General features: G+C 38.5%; 1 pseudogene; it reads left to right on the forward strand.

Moving 5' to 3' along the window:
- Positions 1–2,590: 2,590 nt before the first annotated feature.
- On the forward strand, positions 2,591–2,685 carry LOC114037374 (annotated as a pseudogene).
- The last annotated feature ends 11,836 nt before the right edge of the window (positions 2,686–14,521 follow it).

Raw genomic sequence — 14,521 nt, forward strand, 5'->3', positions numbered from 1 at the left:
GAAAGATTGCTGTGAATCACTAATAATTGTTTTTCAGTTATTTCAGTTGTATCCAAATCTTTGTGACCCCATTTGGCGTTTTCTTGGTAGAGCTATTGGAGTGGTTTGCCATTTCCTTCTCCAGCTCATTTTACAGATGAGAAAACTAAGGCAAACAGGGTTAAATGCCCAGGGTCACACAGCTTCTGAGTGTCTGAGGCTAAATTTGAACTTAGGGTCTTCCTGACTCCAGTCTTAGCACTCTATCCATTGCATCATCTAACTGACCCAACTAATAATGAGAGAAATGCAAATCAAAGCAACTCCAGACTTTCACCTCACATCTAGCAAAAAGACAAAAAGGATGAAAGATGTAGATAGTCAATGTTAGAGGGATTATAGGAAGACAGGTACACTAATGCAGTTTTAGTAGAGTTGTGATTTACAAATGTCCAACCATTCTGGGACTATGCCAAGAAAATGATCAGAATGCCAGAATGTCCCTACCTTTTGACCTAAAGATCTCATTGCTAGATTTGTACCCCAAGGAGGTTAAAGACAAAGAAACATGCCATATGCATCAAAACATTCATAGCTACCACTTTTTGTGGTAGGAAAAAACTGGAAACAAAGTAGATGTCCAACAATTGGTAAATGCCTAAAGACATTGAGGTACCTTCATATAATGGAATATTATTGCATAAATGTAAGAAATGTTAAAAATGGAGAAGTCAGAGAAACAGATGGCCCTATAGGAACCGCGGCAGAGCAAAGTAAGTAGAACAAGGAAAACAGTATGCACAATAATTGTAACAATGTATTAGGAAAGAATAATGGTAACAACAAAACAAAATGGAACGTTATGGAAATAGGATAACCTAGAACCATGAAAAAGAGAAATGGCACCTTTCTGCCTCTGCAGAGGTGGTGTAGAACTATGAATGTAGAATCTTTCATGTATTATTAGACTTGTTTGATGAAGTTGTTAGTTTCATTGAACTGCTTTGCTTTCTCTTCCTATTTCATTTGTTCTAAAGTATAGCTTGTTGAGTGTGGGAAAAGAAATGAATATATTTGGAGGTGAAGATGTAAAAACAAGAAATATCATTAAAAACAAAAACAAAAAATCCATTTATTCATTCAGAGATCTATGGCTACTTTCTTTGCTCTCCTTTACCACTGTGCCATCTAACTTTGAGGCCAGCTAGATGGCCCAGTGTATAGAGCTCTGGTTCTGGAATCAGGAAGACCCAAGTTCAAATCCAACCTCAGACACTTATTAGCTATATGACCCTGGGCAAGGTCTTTAATCTCTATTTGTCTCAGTTTCCTTGACTGTAAAATGGGGATAATAACAGCGCTTACCTCACAGTGTTGTTGTGAGGGTCAGATGAGAAAATTTGTAAAGTGCCTGCCATATAGTAGGTGCTATATAATTGCTTATTCCTCTTTCCTTTTTTGAGTATGCATATCTACGTATTTCACCCCCAAATGAACTTACTATTGACCTACAGATGATGCTATTCAATTCAAGTCAACTCAGTAGGCAATTTTAAAACAGAGCCATAATTAGGGTATTTGGCATCTAGGACAAGTTGAGAGCAAGGGTGGGGAGACAAAGACACAGGCTGCTGCTGGCATGCTGCCATTGCTTCACTGCAGCATCTGCCTGTGATTCTGGATGTCCTGTGTGGTGTGGCTCCCCAGGTCTAATGGCATAACATGAGGAATCTGCTGGATCAGGTGATGTTCAGAGATAATGTGATGCTTGGCTAGTGGTGGCAGGTCCAGGGGCTTGTAAGAAAATGAAGCACAGGGAAAGAAGTGCCTATCCCCCACCCTTGCGCCCCGCACATGTGTTAGGCACAAAGCAGAGCCCTGATTGCTCTGTGCTAATTAAAACTCTGATTAAGCATTTACTTTGTTAATTATTCATGCATAGTTTTAAAGGTGCTATTTTGCTGTCTTAAAAAAATGCATGGGAGTATCCATTTAAAATTTTGAGCTTCTAGAGGCCAAGCACTATTATCTCTGTATTGTTATTATTATTATTATTATTATTATTTTGTGTAGCATCTACATAAAACCATGCACTATGATGATGCTTTAGGGTTTGGTCTAAAAAATACTTCATATGTATTTTTATAGGTTTCCTATGAGCTGTCTATTTCAGTATTACTTGGAATATCTCTACTACAGGCAATTCCATTCATTCCCTTTGTGCACCATTACACTGTCCAATTAACTGCTGCATTAAAAAAGGCATTAAAATTTTAAAGAACCAAAATGTCCTTTTAAAAGTTTAGTCATTACTATGGGTACTTGTGTGAAGGACTGAAAACAACTCCTTTTATGTTTTGTTGCTTTCTTGCATATAATTAAACTTTATCATCTCCTTTTCTTTTAATCTTCTTTTTTCTAGATTGGTGAAGAAGAATTTTTTTTTACCTTAACGGAACATGATTTGTACCTTTTCTATTTTAAAATCAGATTTTCTAAAACTTCTTTTTAATCCAGCCTCCCACTAGGGATGCCTTTAATGTGCCCAGGTAGTCCTGGTAAAAGTATGCTTTTCAACTGGATGAATTTCTGCTGCAAGCAATGGAGTTGTTTGCTTCAATAGCATATGTACTAAAATTGGAATGAGACAGACAATTAGCATAGCCCCTGTGCAAGGATGACATGCAATAAGTGTTCTGTATTTAAAAAAAGACCATAAAACAATACAACACAATGTATGTATGTATGTATTTATGTATGTGTGTGTGTGTGTGTTTTCAGTTGGGTCCGACTCTTTGTGACCCCATCTGGGGTTTTCTTGGTAAAAATACTGGAGTATTTTGCCATTTCCTTCTCCAGCTCATTTTACAGATGAGGAAACTGAGGCAAACAAGATTAAGTGCCTTGCTCAGGATCACACTGCTAGTAAGTGTCTGAGGATGGATCTGAACTCAGAAAGATGAGTCTTCCTGACTTCAGGTCTGGTACTCTATCTACTTTACCACCTAGCTGCCGTATATGCATATGCACACACATGTGTATATGCACACACACATATCATACATGTGTACATATATACACACACATGCATGTATAAATACATATGAAAACAAGAAGTTCAGAAGGGAACAGAAATGGACAAGGCAACTTTGTCACTACCTTTTAAAATTTAATAAAGATCTTTACAAAACAAACTTTAACTAATAGAAATTCACAGTATCATATACAATCCTTTTTTTGTTCCTCTTTGTATATGGGCATGTTTGTGTTTGTTGGGTATTAAGCTTATAATAAAAAACACATTTTTGAAAAGAGAAAAATAAAGGCAAGAGAGCAGCAGCCTTTAACTCGGATTTTTGTTCCTGTAGTTGCGCTTGACCACTAGAGGTCACATGTGCACCTGAAATGTGAACCGTTCTATTCCTTTGAGCCATTCAGTGGGTTCTGGGTATGTTCAACAAGAATAAATGACAGTATCAAGGTGGAAAGAAGCTATATAAAGGAGGTCAAAAGAGCACGAATAGACAAATCCACAGCTCAGCTCCCAGTTCTTCTCAGGCTTGGCACTCAGGCTTTCTGATGACTGTAAAAAAATCCTGGGTGTTGCTATATGGCAACAGTCTTTAGGCAGTGAAAAGTGCCTAGCGTAACATTTAGAGCTAGAAGAGACGTCAGTGATCATCTCATCCTGTCTCTCTGAAAGCCAAGGTCTGTCAAAGTGAAGTGACTTGCCCAAGGTCACACAGTTAGTAGGTATTAAATCCATAATTCAAACCTAGGTCCTCTGACTCCAAGGGCAGACCTCTTTACATTATATCATGTTTCACTGAACTATGCATCCAAAGACCTGAACTCAAATCCCAGCTCTGCTACTAATTTGCTGTGTGATCTTGAGTAAGTCAATACACCTTTGGCACTCAGTTTCTTCATCTTTAGGAGCTATAGGATAACAATATCATAGAATCATAGATTTAAAAAGAGACCTTAGAGATCATCTAATTAGAGTCTCTCATTTTACATGTGAGGAAATAGGCCCAGAGTAGTGAAATGATCTGACCAAGATCACACGAAGAGTAAGCAGCAGAATCAGGATTTGAACCCACATCCTTTGAATCCACACTCTTCTTTTTCACTAAACTATGTATGCCTTTACAATAAGGGTGTTAGACTAGCTCAATTCTGTCATCTCTAGGGTCTACTCTAATTCAATTCTCAATTGGGGATTCTCAATTCAGTTCAACTCAGTGGTTAATACCTATGATGGGGTACCTACAAACTGTGTCACTAAGGGCAAGGCTTTTAGTCTCTGAGTCTCAGGCAACATACTAAAATGAGATGTTCTGGATGATCCGTGATCTGCATTGGTAGAGGGAGCTCTCATACCTGGGAGCCTTCTCAGTAATAGTGACATAGGTCCTTGACATTTTGATGCATGTGGATATAAAGATAAAAAACAAGATGGTCACTGCTTTTAAGGGGTTGAAACAGCACATATAGTAACAGTCAACTGGAACTTTGTGAGCTGATTATGAAAGGGGTGAGGGACAAGAAGAAGGGAGCAGTTTAGGGTCTGTGGGTTTTTATGTTGAGGTAGAGCTGGACATTTTTACAAATGCACCAATCCAAGCTAAGCAGATTCCCAGCTATCTTGCATCATGAGTAAGATAGATAAAAGCAACTATAGGGTTTGACAGAATTCCTTTGGTGTTGGAGACTGTGCTTAATGCTTCATTTATTCTGGTGGTTTCTGCCCACGTGTCCACCTTTCTCTTTCTGCAAGAAGGGGTCTAGACTAAACAGACAGCATCAATGTTCAACACGGCAAGTTAAGCCAGCACTGTAAACCTTGGATTCTGTCCCCCAACCCAGTCTATTTTCCTTTAATGAGATAAGTGGAGCAAGCCTTGGAGGACATCTGTTCTGATAATTCCCACACTCTAAGATCAATTATTAAGTATTAGAGACAAACATGTAGATAAGATACATCTCACTTCTTATTCAGCAGACCTTCAACTATACAGAATTTTTTTTACAAATAATAAGCAACAAGTACCTCTGAGTAGCCAAAATTGGCTTTATAAAGTCCATTTGCTAAAGGCTATGAACTTTACTCCTTGCAAGAATATTTACCTTTGTTTTACACACAATTATAATAACTAGTTATCTGGTTTTTCATTTTTATTTTTATTTTTTGATGAGGCAGTTGGGGTTAAGAGACTTGCCCAGGGTCACACAGCTAGTGAGTATCATGTTTCTGAGGCCAGATTTGAACTCAGGTCTTCCTGATTCCAGGGCTGGTGCTTATCTGGTTTTTCAGTCCAGAGAAAATAAGCCCCAAATTAGAATGCAGCAAGGTGAGGAAGGAAAACTCTTAGGAAATCCTATGTTGATGACATTTTTAAATAAAGCTACTGATTATGAAGGAGAATTAAAAAAACCCAACAAAAAACAAACAAACCCCAAACCACAAAAAAGAACTTCCAGAATAGCACTTGGGTCATTTTATGTGTGAGCAAACAATTCTACTGTAACTTATGCTCTGGAGCTGCTACCCCAGTGTATCAGGTCACCAGAGCATGGCTACTATGTCCTCTCAGGGGTCTGGGGGTGACTGAGGGATTGGGGTTCTTTTCTAGTACTATCTTTCATTAGTCCCCAGAGATGTGCTTCCTTTCCCTCCAAATGATCAGTGGAGAATAATCAACTACATTTAAGTTCAATTTCAAAAGGGGTATTTGCTAAGGTGACGCAATAAGGAAAGTTGATACAAAGCATCCTTCTGAAAGTTGTGATACACTCTCCTACCAGTACCCACAGATTCTAGGGGAAAGTAATCATAACTGCAAAGGGATAAATTATAGCACCTGGTTGCTGGATATCCTTTTCTCTACACAATGCTCAAGAAATTCCCTTAGGCATGGTTTTGGGTCTCCCACCCATCCACTGCTCTTTGCAGAGCTATGAATTAGTGTCCAATTTGTCCTTGGTTCCCAGTGCAGATACTGCCATCAGCTGCTGCTGTCTTGAGGCACGATTCTAGGATGTTACTGGAAAGATAGAAAGCCCTAAATTCTCTGGACTCTTTGAAGTTTAAAAGGTCCTTCTCTGCTCAAAAAGTATGGGGGAAGAGACCAGTGCTGAAGCTATAGTGCTCCTCTCTTCCAAAGTGACTGTTTCTCAGGGAATTTAGCTAGAATGCTGCCTACTGGTTCTCCATCTGCTAAGATTCACATCTCTGGCAGATACTCTAAATACTGGGGTCCTGAAGTGGGCTTCTATTTTGATTTAGAAAATATGACTAAATTTCCTCAAACAATCCAGTTCATTCAAGAACTCTTCATACTTAATCTGAAATCTTAATTATTTCCATACTTGTTAACACCTCCGTAAGGTATCAGGGCATTTAACCACTTATTTTAAGTGGATGGTGGTGGTGGGATGGCTTGATATATTTACTCAACTAATCCTGCCTTTATAGGTATTAATCATGGAATAATAATTGGTGTTTATAATGAATAATATGCTAAGTGCATACTGTATGTAAACCACTATGCTAAGCACTATGAATTCAAATAGAAAAGTTTAGAGGGTCCCTGCTCTCTAGGAGCTCACATTCTAATAGGAAAGACAATACATATGAGAGGTTTTAGGGGCATCAGATAGAAAATTCCCTTGGTCCTTAGGGTACAACACAAAGCAGATGTTAATACTTTTCTTTGGAAAATGGAAATATCATTTCCATCCATAAAATCACATCAATTTGATGTTAAATCATTTGACAATGCCAAGGACTTTGGTGGCAAGAACTTTGCTTTCTGGGTCTTCAGTAGCTGTGGTTACAGCACTTTCAGGAACAGTTAGTTAATCGCCAGGCTGCGTCTTCACAGGGGTTGCTTCCCAGGGTGGTGACTGAGGGTTGGGCTAGAAACAGTGTTATTTCCAAGTTTCTTGGCTTCAGACTCTGTTAGGGTGCGAAGGGAAATGGTGGCTGAGGTGGTGGTGATGTTTATTTGAGTTGTCTGGCACCTACTGGTTCCTATGTCTCCCTCAGAGTACCTTGCTGCTGAAGCAAGGCTCTCCTCTGCTGAAGCTGACTTGCTTGTCCACTGTGTGGCAGATGGTTGGTTGGCAGTTGGGGGAGATGGCTGACCCTTCCTCCATAGGAGTTACTTTCCTGGATGATTGACTGTGACATCTATGATGATGCCTGAAGCATCAAGAAAAAAATATATAGTGTATCCAAGAAGGCAAACAACTGTGTATACATTATAGAAAGATTTTTATTAAAATGGTTATTTTAAAAAGTTCTGAGACTTAAAGAGGTAAACTTCAATTACTTGGAATATCTACTTATATGAAACAACCCATTCCCCAGAGATGACAGATCTGTCACAACAGTTTAGAGCTGGAAAGGATCTTAGAGATACCAATTGCTTCTAGATTTTCCAAAGTTGATCTAATTGCTGTTGTTACAATAAATCAGTTATGTACTAACAATAGCTCCTGTTTATATTATGTTTTATAATTTATAAACAACAACACATTTATTTAGTAGAAAGCACTTTCTTCACAACAATCTTTGTGAGATAGGTGGTGCGCATATTATCATCCCAATTTTGGGGATGAGGAAATGAAACCAGGATATTAGTAGCTAAATTTAAGCAGCAAGGCAATGTAGTCTTGTGGAAAGAACAGAGAAAACTGGTAATGACCTGGATTCTATTCCTGACTTTGCCCCTAATTAGTGATATAACCTTGATCAAATCACTTCTCTGATCTCATTTTCCTCATCTGTATGACCAGGAGATTGTACTAGAATCAGGGTTGGGGAACGTTAGGCCTTAAGGCCACATGTGACCTCCTAGGTCCTTGGGTATGCCTTTTTGACTGAGTCCAAGTTTTATAGAACAAATCCTTTTATTAAGGGGATTTGTTCTGTGAAGTTTAGATTCAGTCAAAGGGCCACACTTGAGGACCTAGGGCCACATGTGGCCTTGAGGGCACAGGCTCCCCACTCCTGTTAGATCATCTCAAAAATCCCTTCCCACTTCAAACTTATAGTATCCTAGAAATAAGAAAGGAAGTATGAGGCGTGGTAGAAAAAACACTAAATTTGGAATTAGGATATCTGAGTTTAAACCCAGACTCTTCTTCTAATCACTATATGATCACATTACTTAACCTCTCCTATCCTTAGTCTCCTCATTTATAAAATGGGGAGGGGGCTGGGTGAGATAATCCCTAAGGTTCCCTCTAGTTCCAAATCCCATGATCCTATAATCTTATGACCAAGTAGTTAGTCCCCTTAGCATGTGATGTACAATTTTCTGCTTGACCCCTTTCCTGATTCTCCAGAATTGCTTGTGTACTCCTTTGGAGAAAACCTTGTGTTTAATTACTTTGTAATTATATTAATTCCTTTTCTAGTTATGCTATATGTTTCTTACATATAATATACATAACATATGTTTTATTGTGTATGTGTGTATATATGTATATACATATGTGTGTGTATTTATATGCCAATATGTCTGCTTCCTGGCTATTTCTACCATATTCTGCCTGTTTTCTGGCTATCATCCCCGTCACTCTCCCCTCCCTGGATTCTAGACTCTACCCCTGGGTCTGCTGGTTCTAATAGGTGAGTTTTTGCCTTATCTTGCCTGGAACCAGGCCTTCTCACCACTTCCTGGGCATCTAATATCCCCAGCACTTAGTAGAGTGCTTTATACATAGTAAGCACTTATAAATTAACTTATTTATTCATCTTCACACCATGCCCCCCTCCCTTTTTTGACAGGATTACTAAATTAGTAGATGAGGGAATGCTATGGCAAATTTTTTGATGAAGTAACTCATCATTCTGAAGAAGATGGAGAAATATGGATTTGAAAATAATATAATCAGATAAATTCAGAACTGGTTGGATGGCCAGACAGAAAGTATAGTTGTTAATGGTACAATGTCAATGTAGCAGGAGGTCTCCAGTACAATACCCCAGGAATCTTTACTTGGCCCAGTGTTCTATTTAATTTTAAAATTTTTATCATTTTTATCAATAACTGAGGTAACCAAGATGCTTAGTTATATAACTAGATAACAGATTTATTAAGTTATTCATACATTGTAAGTTATTTATCAATAACTTAGATAACATAGATTTGGTATCCTCATCATCAACTTGGCAAGTGTGATGGCCTAGTAAAATATTGAAAGGTGGAGAGTTCATTTGTCATGGTGAGGACAAAGAATAGGTCTGGGAGGAGTGAGATATAGAGAAAACCTGAAGGACAGGAGGTTATGATCAGATAAAGACATTTCAGGGTTCTTGACTATGGAAATAGAAGACATGTGGGTAATGGTGATATCAAGGGTATGACCTCTTTTTGTGGCTGAGGTGGAATGTCAGCTGGGGTGATCATTTGGCCTTGATTTCTCCCCTCAACAAGGTTCATTCATACAGGTGATCACCAAAATCTTAATGCAGTTTTAAGCTATTAAAGTTTAAAACTACTCTAAGATCAAGGTAATTGAGTAGAGTAAGGAACTAAGAGGTTAGGGTGTTTAAGGGAATGTCAACATGAGATCTCCTCTAGTAAAAGGACATGAATTAAGGTGGAAGAATTATCTAGGGGCTGGTAGATAACTATCACCAGTACCTGGACTGGATGATAAATTTGAATGGAGTATACTCTAAGGAGGAGAGGTTGCTTTGTGATGGCAGCTGAGGGAGAGTCTGGAAATAGTGGTGAGAAAAAAATATTCCGACTCCCCCTCCAGAAGCAATGAGAAAAGGTTCAACTGGTATTAGTGGCCACTGTCATGGAGTTATGGCAGGAACCACATTTGGCACATGAGTGCCAAAAAGTGACAGGAGTATGAAAGGAAGAGATCTAAATTAAAGAGATATGTTCACTATGCAGCAGGAGTGCCAGAGGTCATAGTGGAAGGGCCAGGTTGATTTGGAGAGAGTCATTAGAGAGTCAGGGTTGAGGAAGATGGGGATAAGAGAACAGGCAGCAAAGGGTATGAGTTGGCAGGGATGTTGTTTACTTATTAGGAGTGGGAATCAGTATCACTGAGACTAGAAGAGTAAGGGACAGTGGGAGTTTGCTAAATTGGTACAATTTAGATCTTTATAGTCACATTCATAAACAATAGACCAAATCTCATGGGACTCTTCAAATTCCATTGCACTTCTATGTTAGTAAATGTCTGTTTAAACGTTTTCCTGTGTTTCTTGGTTAGATAGTTTAGGATTTGTAGTTGAATATTCCATGGGACTACACTTTCAAAGATAACTATATGGCAAGTTGCCCTCATTATTTGAACCTATTGGGTTTTCAATTGAAATAACTTTCTTCTCTTTTTTTCTGTTCTTAAGCCACTCATTTCCCAAACAGGAGCAAAATCACTAACAAGGTCCACGTGAATCTCAGGTCCACCTATGACTGTAAACTTGGGGTCAGAGGGCACCTCAGAATTAAGTTCTTTCATTTTTCACACCAGGAAACTGAGGCCAACAGAGGTTAAGTAACTTTCCAAAGTCATCCTAGAAGGAAATAACAGATTCAAGATTCAAACTGAGATTGTCTCACTCCAAATGCAGGATTCTTTCATATTGGTAAATTTTCAGGGTCTCCAAAAAGAACCCTTGACATGTCCCTGCCCAAATCTCATATCTATTGGCTGAAGCCCTAAAATCTGTTGTTCAGTGTTTTTTCCCTCCACTTTAAGGCTTCAGTGTCTTTAAATGAAATTATCCCCTGAAAGAGGTAACAATTGCAGAATAGTTGAATAAGGGTAGGCGTTTTCAAATGAACAGAAGTGACAGAGTCACGGAAGCTTTTGGACACTAAAGACACTAAGTCAGCCTTGATTTCTCCCCTCACTAGTGTCCATTCATAGAGGTGATCACCAAAATCTTAATGTAGTTTTAAGCTATTAAAGTTTAAAACTACTCTAAGGTTTCGAAACACCCTACATAACACCTTAGATATTTAGCATGTGGGGTTTTTAAAAATCTTATATTAACTTAGATCCCAAGTGATAAATTGAGAAGCAACATTGCAAAGTGAGTAGAACATTGGATTTGATACATCTTCAGACCTGAGTTTGAATCCTACAACTAGCTTTGTAACCATGGCAATGCACTTAACTACTCCGAGTCTCATTTCCTCATTTGTAAAATGGGAATAATAATATTTTACTATCCACCTCACAATTCCCCTCATGATGAATATGATTTGTAAATATATATTTATTAGGGGTGCCAGGTGGTACAGTACAGAGGTGCCAAACTTAATAGCTGTTTGAGCCTGACGAGTCATTGATTCTCTCTCACCCCATATAATAATATTACTGACCTAACAAGGTTGTTATGAAGATCAAATAAAGCAGTGGACGTGGACTTCAACTTTGTAAACTGTAATTATTATTATTGCAATGCAAAAGATGCAATCAATCAGTCCATCAATAAGCATTTATTAAGTGCTTACTATGTGCTCGGCGCTTGTTGATTAATTGTTTAAATGAAATAATTCCTACTCAAAAAGCTTGTGTTCCAATGAGACAGTAAGTATATATAACTATGGTATGGCGTGTGACCAGACCACAAAAGATGGAGTCTTCCATGTAGATGATGCCATCTTAGGTAGTCTAGGTACATATTAAATTCCCATTATACTCATAAAAAGTCATAGGTATATATAGGTATGTATACAGAAGAAGTATAAAAAACATAAAAATAAGTAAAAGTTAGTTAGGGGAGACAGTAATTGGGGGGAATCAGAAAAGATTTTGTGTGGAAGGTGGCACTTGAGCTGAGTCCTGAAGAAAGAGCAGGATTCTATGATGTAGAGATGAGGAGTCAGTACATTTTAAGCATTGGAGATGGCCTGTACAAAGTTAGGGAGATAGGGGGAGTGTTATGTGTGAAGATCAGAGAAAAAGTCGGTTTGATTGGATTGCAGAGTTTGGGAGAGGGTGCTCGAAAGCTAGATTAGGTCCAGTTTATAAAGGGCTTTAGGAGCTAAGTAGAAAAGTGAGGACGAGAATTAGTTTACATTTTATTCTAGCTACATTAGGGAGTCATTGGAGTTTATTGAATATGAAAGTGACATGGTTAGATCTTACCTTATGGAAAGTCATGCTGGTAGCAGTGTAACGGATGGACTGGAGTAGAAAGAGAATTGAAGCAAGGAGACCAGTTATAAACTGTGGCAGGAATCTAGGTGAGAGGTGGCAAGATCCTGAACTACTATGATGGTATAAATGAGAAGGAATTAGGTTTGAGAGGGGTTGTAGAGGTAAAAATGAAAAGATTTATCAACTCATTGCATATATGGGGTAAGGGAGAGTGGGGAGTCAGGAATAATGTCAAGGATGGAACCTTGGGGGACTGGGAGAATGGTGGTACCTTTAAGATGCCTAGGAAGTTTAGCAGAAGGGTGGGTTTTGGAAGAAAGATAATGAGTTCCGTTTTGGACATGCTGAGTCTGAAATGCTGTTGGAGCATCCAGTTTGAAATAAGAAAAAGCCCAAATGAACTGAGAACAAAAAAAAATGACATAATAAAAAGACAGATTGCTGAAGAAAGTGATGGGGTCTCTAGTGTCAAAGGGGTGGAGAGAAATACACACACAAAAAGGGAAAGATAGAGTGGCTAGTTTCCAAAAGATAAATTTCTGTTTACCTTCTTCTTTTGTCTTCTTACCACTTTCATACATTAGATCACAGGCAAAAATTGCTCTTCCCTAATAGAGTCTGTATCTCAGTCCCCACAATCCCTATTCTGAACCTTCTTTTTTTTCTTCAAGCATGCCACAACATCTTCCTCCTTCTCAACCCTCTCATCACAGGACCTTCCCTCACACCATTTGCCATGAGCTCTCTATGCTTCCCATCTCTGCATCTTCCCCTTGACATTATTCCCCTTTCTCTCCAATCTCTGCTGAAAGGGAGGCATGCCTCACCATGGCCATTCACTCCTGTAGTCTCCTGCAAATTACTCCCATAATCATCCCCATCTCTGATTTTCAATCTTCTCTTAGGTACTGATTCCTTCCCTGCAGTCTTACAAAATGCACTTATATGTCCCCCAGGCTAAAAAACAAGACAAAACAAAAAAACTACAAAAAACCTTACTTGATCCTACCATCCCTTCAAGCTATCAGCTTCTATCTTTCTTTCACTGCACAAACTCCTAGAAAAAGGTGTCTCTTTTCATACCTCTACTTTCTTTCCCCTCACTCACTTCTCTAATCCTTGCAATCTGGCTTGTGATCTCATTGCTCACTGGCAGTTCTATCTCCAAAGTTACCAATGATCTCTAAATCACCAAATTTAATGGCCTTTTCTCAGTCAAAATCAGATTTGTAAACCTCAGATTCACTCAAAAATTCTACTTTCATTCTCTCTCTGTATTTAATCTATCGCTAAATCTTTAAAAAATCTCTCATCCATCTCCTCCTCTCCATTCAAATAACCACTACACTAGTTTGGGTATGCACACACAGACATACATATACACATATACATATACACATATATACACATGCACACATATATAATATGCACACACATGCATTTATACATATATACACAAAGACACATATACATACACACATGTATATTTATGTATGTTTAAACATGTAAACTATTTTATATATAAAATTTAAATTAAATTATTTAAAATATTACATATATAAATCTATATCATCTTTTGTTAACATTATTGCAATAACCTTCTAATTGTTCTTCTTTTCAATCAACCAACAAGATTTTAATTAAGTGTCTACTATGTGTGAGTGCTAAGCTAGACTTCTTACCTTGTGTCTCAGTTCTCTCTCTCTATCTTTTTTTTTTTTTTTTGCAATTGGGGTTAAGTGACTTGCCCAAGGTCACACAGCTAGTAAGTGTCAAGTGTTTGGTCTGAGGCCAGATTTGAACTCAGGTCTTCCTGACTCCAGGGCTGGTGCTCTATCCATTGTGCCACCTAGCTGCCCCCCATCTCTCACTTCTCCAAGCCATTTTCCTTTTTTTTTTTTAAGGCAGTTGGGGTTAAGTGACTTGCCCAGGGTCACACAGCTAGTAAATGTGTCAAGTGTTTGGTCTGAGGCCGGATTTGAACTCAAGTCCTCCTGACTCCAGGGCCGGTGTTCTATCCACTGTGCCACCTAGCTGCCCCTCCAAGCCATCTTCCTCACAGCTACCTTTAAATAGATACACTTCAAGAGCAGATATGATCACGTCCCTCCTCTGTGCAAATAGCTTCAATGGCTCCCATATTATCCCTAAGATAAAATACAAACTCCTTAGTCATTTCAAGCTCTTCACAATCTAATTTCTGACCTAGGCTAACTACACATTACTTCCCCTTACACATAATAATATGGATCTAAACTAATCTACTTGCTGTTCTTCATACACACAGTATCCCAGCCTTTCTCTCTGTGCTTTGCTCAGGCAACATGTCCTCTATGCCTGGACTGCACTCCCTCCTCATCTCTATGTCTTAGAAACCCTGACTTCTTTCAGAGCT

Source organism: Vombatus ursinus, unplaced genomic scaffold, assembly GCF_900497805.2.
Source record: "Vombatus ursinus unplaced genomic scaffold, bare-nosed wombat genome assembly UNPS02010320.1, whole genome shotgun sequence".
In the NCBI taxonomy this organism is placed as follows: domain Eukaryota; kingdom Metazoa; phylum Chordata; class Mammalia; order Diprotodontia; family Vombatidae; genus Vombatus; species Vombatus ursinus.